Source organism: Melanostigma gelatinosum, assembly GCF_949748355.1.
Source record: "Melanostigma gelatinosum genome assembly, chromosome: 6".
Classification (NCBI taxonomy): domain Eukaryota; kingdom Metazoa; phylum Chordata; class Actinopteri; order Perciformes; family Zoarcidae; genus Melanostigma; species Melanostigma gelatinosum.
Genome location: NC_136639.1, coordinates 10,405,187 through 10,419,045, shown reverse-complemented (window position 1 = coordinate 10,419,045; position 13,859 = coordinate 10,405,187). Strand labels below are relative to the sequence as shown.

At 40.1% G+C, this 13,859-nt stretch overlaps 1 protein-coding gene across 1 annotated transcript in view; it reads left to right on the top strand.

Moving 5' to 3' along the window:
* Positions 1-13,859, top strand: part of LOC306779261 (transmembrane protein 132C) — a 108,010-nt gene that overhangs the window by 25,007 nt on the left and 69,144 nt on the right. The window lies entirely within an intron of this gene.

Genomic DNA, 13,859 nt, shown 5'->3' with positions numbered 1-13,859 from the left:
AATGCAAATGAGGATGTCATTAATTAAAATGCACGCCCATTAGTGTAATGACTGAAGCCGGTATTAATCACACTGGTTTGGAACATTTATAAACCTTCCGAGAAGCTGCAACAAGGGGTCAAGCCAATTTGACAACCTGTGTAAATGAAAACATGCCGTATGCTGAATAAGAGTGTTTTCTGCTTAGGCAAGGTGAAAAGCACAGAGGCAATTTCAAAATGAAACTTATTGTTTATTAAAAAGAAAAGCTGTTCCACAGTCCTTTTCCTGCAACTTATGCTCACAATTGGAGCTGAGGTGAAGTTTGAACAAGTTGAATGAATTCTCCAGACGTATGTCCTTCTTGTGTTTCATTGGATCACCAAATAGTTATTTTTTTCTGAAGCGATAAGGCGTTGGAGACTTTCTTTCCCCATATTCTAAATTGAGAAACTCTCCTTTCATCAGTCAAATGAGCTGGCCAGGCTGGCCGCAGAGGCAACGCCTGTGGTGTTTTTATTTGGCAGCGTAGCGCATGGCGGGCGCTGGTTTGCCATCTGAGAGCGGCAGATATGGAAAGGCCTCTGTGTGGTCCTAGGTGATAAGACCGTCCTCGTACATGCATTTGTTAGGACGCGTAATCACCAGAGCGAGAACACTTTGATCTCTATATTCACAACATCATTATCATCTGTGTGCTGCACACTTCTGTGTTCGCCATTGTTGGCTGTGTAGCCCTGAATGCAGAATGAGCTTATGATGCTGTACAAATCTGTCAAACAGACCTTCTGCCACTTCAGTTTTACATGTTTATTGGATGCCCGGTTTCATACAGTTAATAGCAACATCCAAGTCCGTCATACTTCATTCAGCGTGTGCATGAACAACACGTCGGTATTGAAATGCTCACTATCTTTTCTACACATGACGGAAAAAGGGTAAAGTCAAAATAAAATGAAAATGGCCACTGAGCCCTTTAGTAATTATTTCCTCTTCTCCAATCAAGATTTCACCTTCGTCTTATCCATTATGCTGAAAGGCTCATGCTGTGATAGATGTAATGCAATGAAAGCTAATTTCACATATTTTTAACCGCCAATCATCCGGCCAATTCATTGCTTTGTGGACTCACAGCATGGTATGCCTTTCTGGGGTATTTCAGTCTCGACATGCTACTTTAAATTTGATGGGCTCTGATTTGATATGACCTCCTCTGTGTTAATAGGCCGTGTCACTCAGAAATGGAACTTGTTTTACTGTACTTCACTTTGCTCGGATTTAGAGGGACTTTGATTCGGAGCATCAAATAGTTGCTGCTTTTATCATGAGTCCTCCTGACGTATGAGTATATATATATATTTCCTGTGTCCTCTCCCTTTGACAAGCCATTGTCCAATGAAGAAAAACGATTTGATTCGGATGTGAATTTAAAGAGAAAACAGCCTGAATATCAATATAAAAAGACTGGTGTTTGTTGTTAATCATGTTTATTTTTACATTTGTTAAATAAATAAACTAATAAACTAATAAACTACCATCATCTGCATGGCAAGGTGCCAAGGTGGCGTTAAGGTACTTAAGGAGTGTGCATAAGTATTACAGTGCTCACCAAATGCTCATGAGAGGATCTTATTTTAAATTGATGATTCAAGCTTCTCATTTTAGTACGTTTTCAGTTGCTCATAAAATCATCATGACTATTCATTTAGCCAAAATGTTCCCATTGAGATACATAACCTCTTCTTCAGGAAGCAGAGGTTGGCAGCATTGCCTGAAACACAAACACAACCTATATTAACGTCATAAAATATGTACATAGTTTTATGAAATAAAGCATATTGTTTCCACAAAAAGAGCAGAGATGATATTTCACACAGCAAAAGTCATGTGGCATCGTGAAGGCCGTCATTTACTAACTTAATTGGTGACGAGACCAGACGTGTCAGGATCTAGAGGCGACGTTGTATTTGTTTATATAATACAGAAAACAGGTTTTTAGAGAAACATAGTCAAAATGTAGCCAAAATGTAGTTTTCTTTTATTCAAAAATAATGAGGAATTTTTAATCAACAAGTTGTTCACACAGATCATTACAGTATCTGTAAAATGTTCACTGATGATTTATTGTTTAGGCCTGTGTTTAGTAGTACTTTAGTTTAGGTTAGAGAAGGAAATGTTGTTAATGTTGATTTACAACCACAATTTAGTTTCAGGCAAGGCAAGCTTATTTTTATAGCACATTTCAACAACGAGGCAATTAAAAGTGCTTCACATAAAACCATTAAAAACATCAAAACATAAGGCAAAATAAGTTAATTACATCAATATATTTCATGACTTCTGCAAGTTTACACATCCTGCAGTCATTTTAAGGTGACAAACATCTTATGTTGGTTTTTAAATGTCTTGTCAATGTCAAAGGATATCATCAAATATAAATGGCCGTGAACAGATTTGACAGGATTAACTCTTTGGCAGCAGTGTATTTGCTGTATTCCTTCTTTGATATCTCCCTGCTTTATTGTGCTGAATGAGAAACAGTATCACATCATAGTCTACAGAAGAGCTGTTTCATCATGAGCAGGAGTCACTGCTTCAGAGGCATTTCTGCACACCAGCAGATTCTGCACCGTTGCAGGGGAGTCGAATAAAGGAAAGGACATTAAAAAGGCACTTACAACTATAATGCCATTGCATTTAGTGTAAAAGTAATCTACAAGCTCATTATCATAATATGTTTCCTGGTATCACTGCGTGAGATTTAGATTGTTATATGTCATTGATAATTCATTATTATCACTCAGATGGTTCATATGCAAATGAAATGCAGTGAAGGAAATTATTTTAAAGGATTTTTTTATTCCTTCTGCAGTCTCTAGGGGTATAAAGAAGAAAAAAAGAAACAGAGCACAAAAGGAAATGGCTTTATTTTCTGTCTTGGTGCAGTGCTGCCATACAGCATGAGTCACTGTGCAGTGAGGGTCATTACATGTGCATTGTCCTCCCTGGCCGGGCTCAGCCATAATTTTAACAATCGATTAGTCGATTTAAGTAACACAACATTTCACTACAGCAGACGGCCTCCAGAGCATATTGTATTTATAACCTCTTTGTATATTACTTACCAGACAAAAAGCTCACCAACTGCTTTACCGAAGTAGAAGGAGCACTCAGATGATGATAGGTTAGAGACTGTATGAAAATGATTGGGGTGGGGAGAGGGGCTGAATTTAATGTTCCAATTCTTTAAAAAAGTAAGGCCCTCCCCAGCTTCATTACAAGAGCACCCACCCAATATGACAAAATCTGTCCAGCAGAACCAGACATGTCGTCTTTTTCTATTCACACGCGTCCTTTTCAAACCCTGTTGCCTACATTACCCACAATGCAACGCGAACGCTGACAGTTCAGTTCAGAGATTCAGGTGTGCTCTGCGGGTAGAGGCTAATGTATCCTCAAGCAAAGTTGAGGAGCGGGCTGCGGAGGCTCGGTTACCTCACTTTCCTCTCACTTCACACAGATTTTTTTTTTCATTTCCCATCTTGTTGTCTTCAGCACCAGCCAACACTGATTCAAGTGACATCACTTGAGACAATTTATCAGATTGTGCACCGGGCTATGTCAACAAAGCAAGGAGAAGCCAGTATAACAACACACACAGAGGGAGAGCGACTTCATTCTCTGCTCAGGTAGACATTACTCCACTACATCTTTAGCAAGTACAGTTGTTTGCTGCTACATTTATTCTCTGAATGCTGTGCATTGCAACTGTAAATCCTCCCCATGACTAAGAGAAACACTTATCCCCTGAATATGTCAAAATAATACCACAGTATTGAGACTTGTTTCACCATTGATAACTAAAAAAGGCATAGAAAAAGTTGGATTGTAGATGGTGTAGATAATAAATACAATATTTGTCACATAGGCACCATTACACACATCAGTACTGAAATAGAGAAAATTACCAAATTGATGGCAAAAATTACAAGATCGTAAATATTTCAGCCAGTTTGAAGAAAGAGTGACTCATAAATAAATGCTTTTTTACTTCCACTATATTAATGAACTGGGCAGAGAAGCATTTTTGGTGCTGCATGGCAATGCAATACTTTTTCTTCACCCCCCCCCCTCCAAATTACAAACATTTTTAGATCAAAATATGTTGCGTATAATGTATGAAGTCAGTCAGTCTGTAACATCAAAAACGATTGAACCGTGAACAGCCATGGCCACCATGTTTTAATTAATTTCACTGATTAGAACAAGTTCACCATGTAGGACGCTGAAATATATTACATTTCTGTGACACCCCACTGTTCTGATTTCTGTTGTGGCGAATAAAATTTGTTTTACTGAAAACGTAAAGATGCACTTGCACTCCATTCTCTCAGAAGGAAGGTTGAAATGAAACATTCATTTGGGATGCAAAAAAGATAAAAGACCGACTCATGCTCTCCGGCAAATGTCAGACTTTCCCCCCTCAGCTCCTGGAAAGTGCATTTGAGAGTCAGTGACCTTACATTGAGGTCTAGATCTTACAAGTGTTTGGAAAAAAAATAAATAGTTGTTTGATCCTGCTGCCTTTGTCGTTATTTGCCTTGCCCTTAATTAAAAGGCTCTGAAATAGGAAAGATTTGGGCTAAAATTGGTTGCAAGGACTGTAAATGAATGAATTGTGTGTTCAGTGCGAAGATAATATCTGTTTTTGCTGTGGTTGTACTTTCACCTACGTTTTGTATGAGGTAAAAGGATGGAAGCTGAGCTAATATGCTTGAACGTATCCTTTGTGTGTGTGAAGCAGATGCACGGCAGATGCAGGTGTGTTGTGTGCACACGTACGTGACCGTTTGTGTGTTTCAGCTGACGTGTTTGCCAACCAGATACACACTGCTGCTCTTCTGCGTGCAGCTTGTTTAATCGTTGGCCTCCCTTGGAGAACACTCTTCCAAACATTTGTTTGCAAGCAAATTTCAACCTTTTGCGATCACATCGTGTATGCATGTGTGTCTGTGTACGTATGGGAGTATTTGTGCACGTCTTTGTGTGTGTACAGAAGTGTTTGTGGTTGTTTACTGACACGTCTGAGCGCCGTGCCACGCTTGCACTGTGACTACTAAAAGTATTGTATCAGCGACTGTGATGGAATCAATTTGCCTCGTTTTTACAAGGCAGTGCTTCAGTGAACAAAGTATCTACCATTACGCTTCATTATGTGTACTGATGGACAACAGTGACTAATGTATGCAAGAGGCAGGGGTCTAAAATATCAGCAGGGGCGGGATAGAATCGAATAGAAGAGAAGAAAAGCGTTAAAAAACTTCTTATTTGGGATACAAGTCATACTTCCGTAGTACCTTATACACTTTAAAGTCATAGATTTTACATTTTTTTCTTGATAATTGACTCAAATGATTGACTGAAACAGGCCATTGAAATTTTTGCAGATTAATTTGCTGTCAAGAATTTGCAAATTGTTTTAATTGGTTCATGATTCTTTTATTAATCAACTCATCATTTCAGCTCAAGAAAGAATTCCCCAGACTGTTCTCCCTTACGTTGGCAATATCTCAAGTGAAGTACAAGTACATTTAGTTTGTACTTGAAGCGCAGTCCGTGAGTAAATTAACTTAGTTACAGCTGACCACTACGAGCTTGAGACAAAAGTCCCAATAAAACTAATAATTCATGGAAATAAATGAATAACTGCTCATGTTGATAAATGGATAGCAACATAAATGGTGGCTTATTATAAGACATAAGACCACAATGCACAGATGAACTCAGCGGTCACACACACCAATTCATTGTAGTGCAATCTCATTTGTAAGCCATCATCGCTGGCTATAAAACAGCCTCTGAATCAGCAACTACTGGGCTGCTTCTGCAGGGGGGGAATATGTGATGAAAGACTAAGAAAATGCCCTGTCATTTATTGGCAGGCATTGAAGCCATTTTGCTAAAAAAAGTGGGGGGAAAAGAAGCACTCCGGGGACGAGATATAGATGGTTAAGACTAAATGTATCTGAGAAAGCAGCTTCAAATGTGCATTAAATAAATCTTGTCAGATGTCTCCCAGTCATAATGAATAATTTCTCTGTAGTTTGTTTATATTTAGTTGGTGAGAGTTTGCAGTGTGATTTGGCAACCTGCAGCAGATTGCTTTTGCATTTCCAAAACAAACTGTCTTCTTTTCTGTTAAAGGTGGCCAATAGTGTCAACAGCAGAGACTTTCCTGGATGCGATAATATACATTCCTTTAATAAAGAAACAAACAAAAAAAAACAGCAACAACGGCGCACAGCACTGGGATGTTCAGGAGCTATTTTGTTTCCACGTAGTGAGGAGTCCCCTGACGTTTTCATTAAGGCAGCACGACGGGAGCCACAAGGTGTCAAACATCAACGTCCCTTATGCTGAGCTTGCCGATTTAAATTTGTTACATTATGTTTGTTACATTTTCATAAGCTGCTAGAGTGTGTGGCCTTGCCAGCAAGCTACTGAGATCCTGTTAACAAACGTTGCTGCCAAAAATCTGGATGCACGGAGAGGTGGAAACAGTGTAATAGAACAGGGCAGAGTGGTGCACAGCTCCCACATCTAGCCCCCATCGTTCCCACACAGATCCACGGGGGGTCCCATCATCCGCCTCGGCTGCTTCTAGTCTCTCTCTTAGTGGAAATACAGTGTTGCACATCCAGGAATAGCTTTCATATACAGTATAATTAGACAGCAATACGGATATACTGATGGTATGGCTTTCTCGTTACATTGGGGGATGTTTGTCCTTTGCAACCTGATGCATATGTATGGCGTTATATTTGTGTCTCAATTATGAAAAATGTTCCGTGCAGAAAAAGAATGTACTTCTTATTTTAGAATTATTGAACATCACATGATTCAGATTTTGACATGACAGTCAACAGTGCAAAAATAAAACATGTAAAGAAGTATTAAATATGTGACAATATAAAGATAGCAGGAGAATATGTTTTTTTCAGGGTAAACAGGGATTACTGGATCATATTCGAACACCTCGAAGCTCTTAGCATGCTCCCCTCAGAAACCAGCAGGCGATCTCCTCTGCCACATTTGTGCATATAACAGCTAATGTGTGCATATAACAGCTAACGTGTGCACATCACAGCTAATGTATGCACATAACAGCTGATGTGCATATTCCAATGGTCCACATGTGGGAGTTGCCATTGATATCTTATACTGCAGTGGGCGCTGTGGACACATTTACCACAATCACACAGTCTTGCCCCTGCAGAAGAAGAAAGTAGGAAAATCGGTACTTTGTTAGAAAACAAAAAATAAAATTTGAAATGAATTGACTGGGATGTGGTTACATTTCTCCTAATGTAAAGCTCAGCAAACTAACTGAGTAAATAGATCAAACATCAAGGCAAATGTTTAAGAGCTGAAACCGTCACCAATGAATATCTTTTCACCACAAGAAACATTTTTTCATGCAGTTATTATTTTTGCTATCCACATAAATAACCAATAATAACGTCTGTCATTCAGTCGTCTTGTCCTCCGTTCTCTAAAATCTCCAATTTCCTTTTTAAAATTTAGAGACAAATCATGGTTAAAAAAAAAAAAAAAAAGAACAATTCCATCTTGGATTTCAGCAGCAGGCACAGTGTTCTCCACCACCAATCATCCAGAAATTACATAAAGACGACTTTATCTTTCCGTTTGATCCACTGATTACATTTGTAACCGACTGTTACAGTTAAGATCAGCACGCTAATTGTATGTTTTACGCAGGTTAATAGAGGCCAAGCTCCCACCACTGATGAAATATTGACAAGAACAGAGCCTCAAAGATCACAATATGTTCCCGCTCTCAACGTTATAAATGCAGCAGTAATTATGTCTTTGAAGAATGACTGAATTGAATTACAATAACTCACTCTGTTATTCGGCACTAACTAATAGGTCAGCTTATTCAGTCTCCAGTCTTTCACTTCCACTTTTGTTTGCCCCTTTTATTTCCTTCTAAGCATAACCATGATCAAAGCGTTTCTCTTTTTAATTAATTAGTCTCTAAGCTAGACCCTGTTCAGCTTCATGTTTAATTTAGAATCAGTATTGTGAGGATTCTTCCCCGCTTGTATTCATAGTTGTCCATCTCAAAGTCCTGATTTAAATGTTGATATAGTCTTTTGTATAGCATTGCCATTCATCATTAAAGAGGAGAATCCTTGAACAAATCAATACATTGTAGTAGCGATGTATCGTTTATTAGACTCATCAATGGCGATGTATATTACATAACACAATCTACGACAAAGCAGAGAGGTTTATTTGATTTTATAAAATGTGCTAAAAGAACCATCAATCTGTCACCCTCATGATACAACTATAGACACGCAGACTACACTTAAACCTCAACTCCCTGGCTCATTTGATTGTATCGTCCATTCGGCCTTGATTGATGCTCAGCTTATTAGCAGTTTGGAAGTACAGAGATATGATTCAATGCCGTTTATTGGAGGGAACACAATAAGACAAAATTGAATGGTTTCCTTATCCATTTTCATGGACTTTAATGTGCCTTTAAAACTCTGAAATTGGCACTGTAACGGCTTGTAGTATATCATCCCTGACACTTGTAGCAACTTGTTCACTGACAGAGGCTAATTATCTCAGTTAGCTGCATTATTGCTGTTATGGGGAGTAAATATAAAGTAGGAGTCAGCGGTTAGAAAGATGGTGATTCTCAAGGGCTCTCTCACTACTGCATCCTTCTGGCATCCACACAAGAATATAAATAACAGGATTATCTTTCCACCACATACAAGTGCAGTCAAATTCATCAGATGCTTAGTAGATTCAATTTAGAGGACATTTTTTCGATGTGTTTTTCTTTCGACTTCTTTTTACTTCATCTCCAAGTACATCAAATGACAGTCTGGTTTGCCATTTTTGGAAATGTTCTTATTTGCTCCCCTGCCAAGAGCTGGAAGAGATGATCGACACCAGTCTCACCACTCTCACATGAGCGTGGTATTAATATTCTCATCAAGAACGCAAATTAGCATATTTTCCCAAAATGTCAAAGTCTTCATTTACAGCTACCGTAATTTCATTTTGAGAGGGTTTCTTCTAATACAGAAAACAACCAAAATAACAAAGGATTTAATTGTTTGGCTTGTAAATTGTATTTGTTGCCGTTTTACTAATCAAAACAAAACACGTTGAACATCGCTGCTGCCCTCTGGTTCAGTCTTCAGCTTAAGAGTTTGAAGTCAGACAGCGAACATGCTGTTGCCTCTGTTGAGATCAATGTGTCCTTTTGTGCATTTTGTCACTTCATCTGTAAACAGTTGAAGAAAAGCTCGTCTTACACTTTTATGTATTGTAATCCATGTTTTAGTCTTCAAACTACAATCGAGCAATTTGTGCATCTTAACATAGATTCGACATAACTGTCATTTAAATGAAATGTGTTTCTTGCAACTTTTTTAATCCGCCGGGACCAATAAGAAGTCCCCAATTAGTCCCCAATATTTTACACATAATCTCTTTCCTAGATTCTGACGACCCCTGTCCAAAATCTGTTGGAAGACGATATGTAGAATTGATTTAGTTTATCCCCACCTTGTGTGTCAACTATCGTGCGAGGCTGGCTGGCTGCATCCAGGGATCAGGGCAGTAAAACGTACAGCTAGCAACAGCTCTGCTCTCCACAGACAGAGAGAGCCCCCCAGCGCAGCCCCGCCCTCGCAGAACCACATCAAATCAATGGTTTCAGGCAGAGCGCCATTATACCGCCGTGCCGAAGGCAGATTCTTCCCTTTTCCCATCCTGCCCATAGCTGCTGTGCAGCTATAGTAACAAAAGCATATCACAAACGCATGATACTAAAATCAATGTTTGCATGATGTACTCTATGACAGCATGTGGTGGTCTTAAAATACAGCACTCTCAGTCACCCACAAGGATGCAGGAAACCCTGAATGATGGGATTCACAATGTTTTATTATAAACTCATCATCAAAATAAAAATAACTTGTAAATCCAAACATGTTGGATAGTTTTTGTTTCCATAGCTACCAGCTCATCTTTCTGCCACAGGTAACACTGGTGTTTGTTGTCAGAGCTATTCTTTCCCCTGCGACTGACCATCAGTCATAGCCAGCATTAAAAAACAAAATTCCAGTTCTAAACTCCACAACTGTATGAAATAAACCAATTAGTCATTTTGAGTAACCATAAAAACCAATATGTTCACCATTGTACAACAGAAAATGTAAACAAAAAAAGTCACTATTAAGTATAATGGTGTAATGCAGTAGTGGAGGAAGATTTTATTCTTTTATTTTAATATAGATTTCAGAAGTAAAAGTTGTAATACCACTCCATTACAAGTTAAAGTCCTGAATTAAAAATGTTACATTTGTAAAAGTATGTAAAACTAGAGACTTGCTGTGGGATCACATCACACTACCGGGGGTGGAACGTTCGGGGGACCAATGACCCCTTTCCTACTTCCTATACCCTCCTTCTTCCAGCACCCTTGCTCGGGCCACACTTATCTTCGAACTTGGCTTTCATTTTGATCTCAACTAAACACCTATAAGAGTTTCTGACTGCATCTTGCAAGGTTGCAACATTATCACAAAAACTGTCCGCAGAAATGTAAACACCTGGCAAAGTACTCCGAACTGCCTCGGTGGGTTCTCGCGACAGTAGGCGTCTCCAGGACCCCATTCGACCATGATGCCACACAAAGACTCACAATGTGAAAAGAATTCCAGCATCGCTGGCACTGCTGCCGGTGATGAAAATGTACTAAAAGTATTAATCGTAAAAATATGCAGAGAAACTGCCCCTCTGAGTAGCAAAATCTATAATGTATTATATCTAAAAAGGTTTGCTCATTATAAGTTTTGCATGTAAAATCTTTGTAGAGTTTGTCAAGTATGTGGTAACTATGTGGTTGGAGTAAAAGGTTAAGTTACAACTCAGAGAAGGTTAAGGTCTCTGAGTTGTAAGGATGCCCCACGAAACCTGGTTCTAAACGGGAACCGGTTCTAAATCAGTCCTTGTGTATGAAAATGTGTAGGTCTTGATGATACCCGTATGAGCTATGTGATGACATGTTGGTACTGAGCTGAACTCTCAGCACTGACCCAGCATCACCCATGACCATGTGACGACAGCCCGACAAGGTCAACCTGAACGTGAGAAACACTCCAAACCAGCTCAGTGCAGGATAATCCTACTCCAATAAAGATAATACAAACAGAACACAAGAAACACAACACAGAGTAGAACAACTGTGTTAACAGAATAACCATCGCACATAGCTTCAGAGCTGAACCGGGGAATGGAATGAAAGATGTTTGGGTTCATGGAGGCTACATCAATTTTCTTTCGAGGGCATGTTTGATTGTGTGATTGCATTTGTGTGGGTGCAAAAAAAAAAAAGAGCAGATGAGTCATTGTGCATACCTCCCTGAAGCTATGCATAGTCAATAATAACGATGCCACCCGCATTTGTGACATCAGCTGCTAATGCTTTCCCCACCCATGGATGTGTTTCCATCCTGTGACTTATCCCCCACTCAGACCTGCCACTGCTCTCCCTTCCTCCATCTATTTAGGTACAGTACACATCCCTATACTATCTAGCGTACTTCCTACTTCATGTGTCGCAATTATTAAGAGCGAGGAAAACAACTTGTATCTTTTATCGTACAAATGAATTGACAAATAGGAGAGATTTATTGGTGCTATTTCCATGTTTTTAACACAGTGCTTTGTGTTCTAACACAGTATGGATTTACATTACTTATACACACCAGTCCAACACAGTACATCCTGCCCGGTACTGTGGTATCGATGCAGCTCAACAAACAAGCCCTTCTCTCTGCTGGGCTGTGTTTTGCCTATAAGGTTGTACTTTGTCTATATTTGTCTACATTTTGCGTAAGTAACAACATAACAAAGGGATGTATGCATGCATATGTTTGTCAGATGAATCCATATCTCCCTCGTCAAGTATACCGTATTGATAAACCATTTCTACATTCGGTCACTCCCTATATGGAAATGGAGCAGAGCTCTGTGTTATCAAAATTCCAGCTCCCTTATTTACATTTCATCCTCTTCTTCCTGTAATAGTCTTTACAGGTAGAAGAGGAGGAATACTTTCTTCAACCTTTGGAAGAAACTGTTATTAACTGAGGAGACCCTGTTCTTGTAAAAGGACGATGGAGATAGAAAGTGAAATGACTTAAAGATTAGATTGTGTGCCAGGAAGTTGTGGTGGGAAAATGTGATATTTGGCTTGCATGTACAGTACGGGGCTTGGGATTCTTATTTCAATGACCGATTTGATGGAGATGCATCTCACCCTGATTCACTCATATCTCGATCACGCTAACATGCACTCTGACTACAAATTAAACTGCATTGTTCTTCTCGTATTTCAGTGCACTGGCGGTAGATATTTCCATCTCTTCCCACTCTCAACCCAACACCTCGGGATTTGACTGCTCAGATGCTGAACTCTGGCATTTTACATGCACCTCCAAATTTGGTCATGTGATTCAACTGTCTGGCATTTCCAAAGGTTACAACCTTTACTTGTTCATTTGGTGTCTTCGATGTCAATGTGTCTGTGTTCAACATGAGTTTTTACGGGCGAATGTCAGAGCTTTGGGCCTTGTTAGGGCTGCAGAGCGGGCTGATCGGCACCAACAATCAATTCTCAGCAGCCCCTCAGCGATCTTTTCTGCCTGTCACTCCCTCCTTGTTCTTCCAGGCCAGAATCAGTGAACCTAACCTGGTTTATCCAACATGCTGCAGAATTGCCGTTGCACAGCAAATACTCTTTGAATTGCCCATTGGCCCCAAAGCATAAGAAAACATACTGAAAAAAACAGCTGACCCCAAGTTTATACCTGTCAAGTAAAAAATTCTAAATTGCTCTTTTGTTCCACTGCGGTTTGGCTTTTTTCTTTTTACAATGTACTCGACAGTATCCTGCAGAGACTAGTCCTGTCCTCTGCAGTGCATATCTACCATAGGCAGACATTCCAGAATATGACAGACCCTCCTGTAGCATTAAGCACTATCTGACAGGGGGGGAAAGGAGAAGTGGAGCAAAGTGGTTGGTCTGAGTGGCTAAAGACTGAGAAAGATGAACCGTAGTGGCCTCTTTCTCTCCCCGTGAAAGGAGCCTGTGGTCCCATCCTGCAGCAGGAAGGTTCAGGATTCATCATTGACCAGAAAATTCAAGTGTGTGTGTGATCAGGGTGGCTGGCCTAGCGCTGCGCTAAATGGAAGACTAATGGGCAGTGGGAGCGAGGCTGACGGCCTCTGAGGAGCCCTGTTCTCTCTCCCTCCACCTGCCATCCATCAATTTTCCAGCTGATACTGGGAGATAGCTGCCCCACACTGGTAGGGGGGCAGAGGGAGCAGGCAGGAGGGACGAGCGAGTGCACCAGCTGGCTGGAGACAGCGACGCAGCTACTGCATGCCATTAGGAGCAGTGTTTAGCAGCCATTCTCATTCACAGACTGAGGCAGAGAGGAGGAGGTGTCTGTTTGGGTCGGCATGATACCTCGGACCATGCTCAGACCTAAGGTGCTCTAACAAGACCAATGGAGAGGTTGTTCTTTTTATTATCCAACGGCAGAAGGGACGAAAGAGGCAGTGCCAGAGAACGCAAAGAATGACTTAGGGACCATCGTAATGAGCATTGAAGCTTAAGTAAGCAGATTCAAACATTGTGTCTCATTGTCAGTACAAAAGACACAATGGTGTTCATACAACAGGGTGAGGGTTCAGCTTTTTCTTCTTCCAGTGTGGAGGCTTCAGAGGAACCTTTTTACATAATCATTGGCTTTGCTTTT